Source organism: Petromyzon marinus, unplaced genomic scaffold, assembly GCF_048934315.1.
Source record: "Petromyzon marinus isolate PM22_M1 ecotype Great Lakes invasive population unplaced genomic scaffold, UKy_Petmar_22M1.pri1.0 PM_G_Scaffold_39, whole genome shotgun sequence".
Taxonomy (NCBI): domain Eukaryota; kingdom Metazoa; phylum Chordata; class Hyperoartia; order Petromyzontiformes; family Petromyzontidae; genus Petromyzon; species Petromyzon marinus.
In genome coordinates this window covers 2,098,107-2,104,765 of record NW_027422972.1, presented here as the reverse complement: position 1 = coordinate 2,104,765, position 6,659 = coordinate 2,098,107, and the positions used below count along the sequence as shown (strand labels likewise).

At 33.7% G+C, this 6,659-nt stretch overlaps 1 long non-coding RNA gene across 1 annotated transcript; it reads right to left on the bottom strand.

Annotated features, from left to right (window-relative positions):
• Positions 1-2,061: 2,061 nt before the first annotated feature.
• Positions 2,062-4,759, bottom strand: LOC142916513 (uncharacterized). The gene is made up of 3 exons (XR_012936526.1): positions 4,479-4,759; positions 2,658-2,785; positions 2,062-2,112 (listed from the first exon to the last, which is right to left on the bottom strand). It is a non-coding gene; the product is annotated as an uncharacterized LOC142916513 (long non-coding RNA).
• Between the last annotated feature and the right edge of the window lie 1,900 nt (positions 4,760-6,659).

Below are 6,659 nucleotides of genomic sequence, written 5' to 3'. Positions count from 1 at the left end.
CATTGAGGCGGTGTTAAGTTGGGGATGAGTCTGTCTCTCCATTGGGTAATAACTGCTGACTCATCCACAAAGTGGTACCAATTATATCAACCCTGGTAGGATGATGGGGTGAGTTAACCCCCAACCTAGATTTGAAATAACAAATTTCAGATTGTGAGCCGCTCACTCTGCTGTTCAGTCACCTCATCATAGCATGCATATGCTTGCATGATATGCATGTATTCATAATAAAGGTTTTTGGGTTAGATCGCGTTATTTATAAATGTGTCGTAACCCTCCACCACCCGACACGGCCAATCAGCAAAAAAGTGTCACGTTGACAAAAGACAAATAGTTCACTACTATAGCCCACCGGTGTGTTGAAGAGTGAATCCACACCATTTACAGTTTGAGTACGACGTTTCGCTGGTAATTACATCCAGCATCATCGGGCAATTCGCCAGAATGGTGAATAATATTGGTCGCGAAAGCCTACGTGTTAAATATGCCTGTATGATTACCTCTAGAAATCTTAAACGTTGTAACCTTATGATTGTTTCACTTAGTAATGACCATTAATATCAACCCTCTTGGTACATTCCACAGACATAGTTACAATCAGTAATGAAGATGTATAGTACCGAGCAAAACAAAACTGGTGTCACTGCATAGAAATCAAACCGTAAGTTACACGTTTGTTTAAGTGTAAAATGCCATATACTTACGTCATCCATGACGCGAGACTGAACCGAGTTAAAAAAGGAAACTCCTTGAAAATATGTCTGTAAGGCAACGCTGAAGGTAAGTTTAGGATAACATATGTTTAGGATTATGAATTCCCGTGGAGAATAACTGAAAAAGGAGACTTTTGTTACTTTATTCAAAGACAAACATGTGCTAACATTTATTATGAGGAAATTGTACATTCGCATTGTTTGGGGTTATTGTCGTTGTTACGCTTATTTATCAATGAGAGTCTCACTGAGTCTCAACACCTTTTTCAGAAAGCATAACTACATTTTTGCTCATAAAAACACACAATGTCACACAATCCAGCAAGTATTTTAATTATTGTGGTTTCATTGACATTATTGTTTGTTATTTATATTCTGAAGGGTGCTCCAGATGTTTTGTGACCTCCAATTAATTGACTCGTAACATTTTCCCCCTTTGTGTATTCATTTCTGTTTTGAAGAAACTTTATTTTAAAAATATGAAGGTTTTGTGAATTAAATGGGGGGGGGGTCACAAAACATCTGGACCACTCTGAATATATAGATGACACAATGATAGAGCACCAGACTAAGACAGAAGAAGGTTACTTGTGTTGTGGCCGAAACGTCGTGAGAATTTTATATTATTGTTTTATTTTATTATTTTATTATTTCCCTTTAACGTGGGTGACTTTACCGAAAGAACCCAGAAGACAGACTAAGACACTTCTAAGGTAAACAAGGTAAACAAAAAAGTCGGTGATTTCCTGCTCAAATGAGCACTGAGGCGGTGCTAAACTCCTGTTTACAGCCCTGAACCAGTGGTGGAAATTCCACATTCTTATAGGACAACCAGTTGACTTCCCCAACAAAGTGGTAATAATTTTATATTAACCCCAGAGGGAAAATGGGCTGAGTCAACCTCCAATCAGGATTTGAATTTCACAACCTTGAGATTGTGAGCTGATCCCTCTACCGCTGAAGCCTACCTGGTTGGTTCTTACTTCGTTTCAAAAGCAACACAGCTGAAGGAAGTCCACTCATTAATTTCATATACATTTTGTTGAATGTTCACAAATGAACATAGTAAAAATAGCACAAAAACATCAAGCATGCAATACTCCTCTGTCACATACCTGTCCCTGCACATAATATAAAAAAATAAGGCGATGTATTACACATCCGAGCGGCCACACGTCTTTCTCGGAGTGAATAATTTCAGCAGCGTTGATGCAACAACAAAAAAGCAAAGTCTAGTCCGGTTGAAGCTCAATTCTGGTGAGTGAAATACCAATCTTACAGGCAAGGGCCCTCACTTGATATGATCGATTATTTTTTTGTTTTAAAGAGGCAATCTAAAAAAGGATACGAATTTCAGAAACTGATCGCATTTCACTGATACTAAAGTCTTCCGAGTTTTCTGGGGAAAAAAAGAGATATGTTTTCAGTTTCAAGGACAATGCATATATTATCATAGTATGTTTTTTGTTTGCATTTTGACTGCAATTATTGTGGTTTATGCAGTAACGTGAATCCTTGTTAAAAAGGTTTCAGTTTTGTTGCCAGAAAAAAGGGGAAAACCCCTATTATTACATAATTATACAATTAAAGAGAAATCTGAAAAGTCCCTTCGGAATATTAGGAAGAAGGTTGCAATGTACAGTTAACACAAACGTATAATGAGCACGATTGTGGAGAATACTATAGGTAACTACATAAATAAGCAGCTATGACCCCTTCCCATATATGCGCCTCCACGTAAAAAAATATAAAAGTATGATTTGCACATCCCATCAGCAGCATTGGTACAACACAGGAAAGCTCTGTATTGGTTTCGACATTGAGTATCTTCAAGCTTGCTTGCACCAATGCTGGTGAAGCGACTGATGCTTTACGCAACAATAAAACGAAACCATTTGAGACTACCCATCACATGTACTCATACACCAAGTCTCATTATCTCACCTCCAACGTTCTCTTTGGCTTCTCTACTTTCTGAGGAATCGCCGCATTTGAGATTTCCTTGAAAGTCATTGGTATACGCACCAGAATACTGGCCAAAGCCATCCATCGACTCCACGCCTTTGTGAACACTGTAACGACAACAACAAACATCACATTATTCTCGCATTATTCTTGCAAAACAAGAATTCCGTTTCTGTGTTAGGGAACTCATACATATAGCAACGCGCATGTTGGAAACTCTTCTTATCCACACCGATATGCGGGGTATTGTTGGTGGATCCAAATATCAATGCTTATCTCCGTCCACTTATCCTCGTGTAGAAGTGTGGACACACACGTACGCGTGTTCTGCCCCGTACGTAGCCAACCGTGCTAATCGGAGGTGCGGGTATTACGGTGTGTTTGATACTGGCAACATTTTATATCGAATGTGGAGATGTGGCTCCACGTGAATATGATGTTTAACTTCAAATAGAGCATCGTGTGAAAGGGTCTGGGCCACCTCATCATGCAACACACCAGCGATTCGTTTTCTGCGTATAGATGAGGGCACTACAGTGGATCGTCATCAGCCATGGTCGATCCACTGCTGGATAAAGGCCTCCGCAATAAGCCGCCGCTTTCTCTCACGGCCCTGCAAGCTAGCAGACCATCATTGCTACCACAATACGTATGTTGCAACAAATGTTTGTTGTCATGGCAATGGGAAATACGATAAAAAATGTACTCTAGTCAACCTTCATGAAGTACATTATTGTAGTAGCCATCATTACTACTGCTATGTATTTTGTACATATTCATATTACGCAACTGTGTTTTTCATTAATAATTAAATGTAAAACGTAGATTAATAATATAGAGTAAACATGCCCACCGCGTTGTTTGAGATGAGGTGCTATAAATAAGCCACATTAATCCAAATGCATTGCATAGAGCACCCAACTCCACAACTATGGGACAATGACGTTCAAGGGCTACAATCCATCTTCAAATCGGGTGCTAAAATGTAAAAAACATGTTTTGACCCATCAAAGGGCAAATGTTGTCCTCGAAATGTAGTACACTTAAGGCGTGCCATGCAAATATAAAAATGCTAACACTGTACGCAGTCATTTGCACATAGCGACGCGTGATTTCACTTTGTTTTTTTGTCGTATTTAGATGTTTTTAGACAGTGAAATACATGATACAAACATTAGTTGAAGGCATATGTCGATAGTTGTGAAAGATTATAAATGTATTCATATTGCACACACACTGTAACAAATGATCTGAGCGTCAGCTTCATTTTAGCCTAAGGGACCCCCTCATGACAGCTTGTCCTTGTGGAGCACAAGGTAAACACAACCCTGAGCCAAATGGAAATTCCACGTGCCTATGACATCCATAGAACAACCTAAACAGGTATTTGCCAGCAGGGGGTGATGTTGCCTTTGGTTATAGGACCCATATCTGATAGGGTCCTTGCCTGTGTTCTATGGTTCTTTCAGTAAAATCTAGATTTGAAGCTTTCGTGACTGCAGGAATCCATACTCTATATAAAATGTATACCTACGTGACTTTACCGAAAGAACCAAAGAGTATCTTTTAATTAAGCTACGTAGATCGAAAAAAAAGTTATTAAAAACATCACGACGTTTCGATACGCAAACACAAAGCGGTCCGTCATACGCTTGTGTTGCAACCGAAAGGTCGTGATATTTTTAATCGCTTTATTTGGATTATTATTTTTTTCTATGTACGTTAACTTTGTTTTACCGAAAGAACCGTTAGAATACGGACCGCTGCAGTCACGAAAGTTTAAATAAAAATGTCCTTCACCTGTAATGATCCATCTTGCAGTTCACCAGCATTGGTTGAAGCGAGCCAGACTGGTGAATGTTGAACGTGTGCGGAATGTTGCTTTGTGTTAAACCATTGCTGTTTATTTACTTTGAAATAACTGTTAGTAAGTTATCCCTGACTAGGTGAATCTCTAACGAGGTTAATCTCTAACGAGGTTAATCTCTAAGTTAATCTCTTATTAAGTTAATCTCTTACTAAGTTAATATCTTAATAAGTTAATATCTAAGTCAATATCTTACTAAGTTAATATCTAAGTTAATATCTTACTAAGTTAATATCTTACTAAGTTAATATCTTACTAAGTTAATCTCTAACTAGGTTAATCTCTAACTGAGTTAAAATAAAACTAAGTTAATCTCTAACTAAGTTAATATATAACTAAGTTAATCTCTAACTAAGTTAATATCTAACTAAGTTAATATCTTACTAAGTTAATATCTTACTAAGTTAATCTCTTACTAAGTTAATATCTTACTAAGTTAATCTCTAACTAAGTTAATCTATTACTAAGTTAATCTCTAACTAAGTTAATATCTTACTAAGTTAATCTCTTACTAAGTCAATATCGTACTAAGTTAATCTCTTACTAAGTTAATCTATTATTAAGTTAATATCTTACTAAGTTAATATTTACTAAGTTAATCTCTTACTAAGTTAATCTCTTACTAAGTAAATCTCTTACTAAGTTAATCTCTAACTAAGTTAATATCTTACTAAGTTAATATCTTACTAAGTTAATCTCTAAGTTAATATCTTACTAAGTTAATCTCTTACTAAGTTAATCTCTTACTAAGTTAATATCTTACTAAGTTAATATCTTACTAAGTTAATCTCTTACTAAGTTAATATCTAACTAAGTTAATATATAACTAAGTTAATATCTTACTAAGTTAATCTATAACTAAGTTAATCTCTAAGTTAATCTCTTACTAAGTTAATATATTACTAAGTTAATATCTAACTAAGTTAATCTCTTACTAAGTTAATCTCTTACTAAGTTAATCTATTATTAAGTTAATATCTTACTAAGTTAATATCTTACTGAATTAATCTCTAACTAAGTTAATATCTTACTATGTTAATATCTATCTAAGTTAATATCTAACTAAGTTAATATCTAACTAAGTTAATATCTTACTAAGTTAATCTCTTACTAAGTTAATATCTTACTAAGTTAATATCTAACTAAGTTAATCTCTTACTAAGTTAATCTCTTACTAAGTTAATATCTAAGTTAATATCTATCTAAGTTAATATCTTACTAAGTTAATCTCTAACTAAGTTAATATCTTACTAAGTTAATATCTTACTAAGTTAATATCTTACTAAGTTAATCTCTAACTAAGTTAATATCTTACTAAGTTAATCTCTTACTAAGTTAATCTCTTACTAAGTTAATATCTTACTAAGTTAATATCTTACTAAGTTAATATCTAACTAAGTTAATCTCTTGCTAAGTTAATATCTTACTAAGTTAATCTCTAACTAAGTTAATATCTTACTAAGTTAATCTCTTACTAAGTTAATATCTTACTAAGTTAATCTCTAAGTTAATCTATTACTAAGTTAATATCTTACTAAGATAATCTCTTACTAAGTTAATCTCTTACTAAGTTAATATCTTACTAAGTTAATCTCTAAGTTAATATATTACTAAGTTAATATCTCACTAAGTTAATCTCTTACTAAGTTAATCTCTTACTAAGTTAATATCTAACTAAGTTAATATCTAACTAAGTTAATCTCTTACTAAGTTAATCTCTTACTAAGTTAATCTCTAACTAAGTTAATCTCTAACTAAGCTAATATCTTACTAAGTTAATCTCTAACTAAGTTAATATCTTACTAAGTTAATCTCTTACTAAGTTGATATCTAAATAAGTTAATATCTATAACTAAGTTAATCTCTAACTAAGTTAATCTCTAACTAAGTTAATATCTTACTAAGTTAATCTCTTATTAAGTTAATATCTTACTAAGTTAATATCTTACTAAGTTAATCTATAACTAAGTTAATCTCTTACTAAGATAATCTCTTACTAAGTTAATATCTAACTAAGTTAATCTCTAAGTTAATCTATTACTAAGTTAATATCTTACTAAGTTAATCTCTTACTAAGTTAATATCTAACTAAGTTAATCTCTAAGTTAATCTAT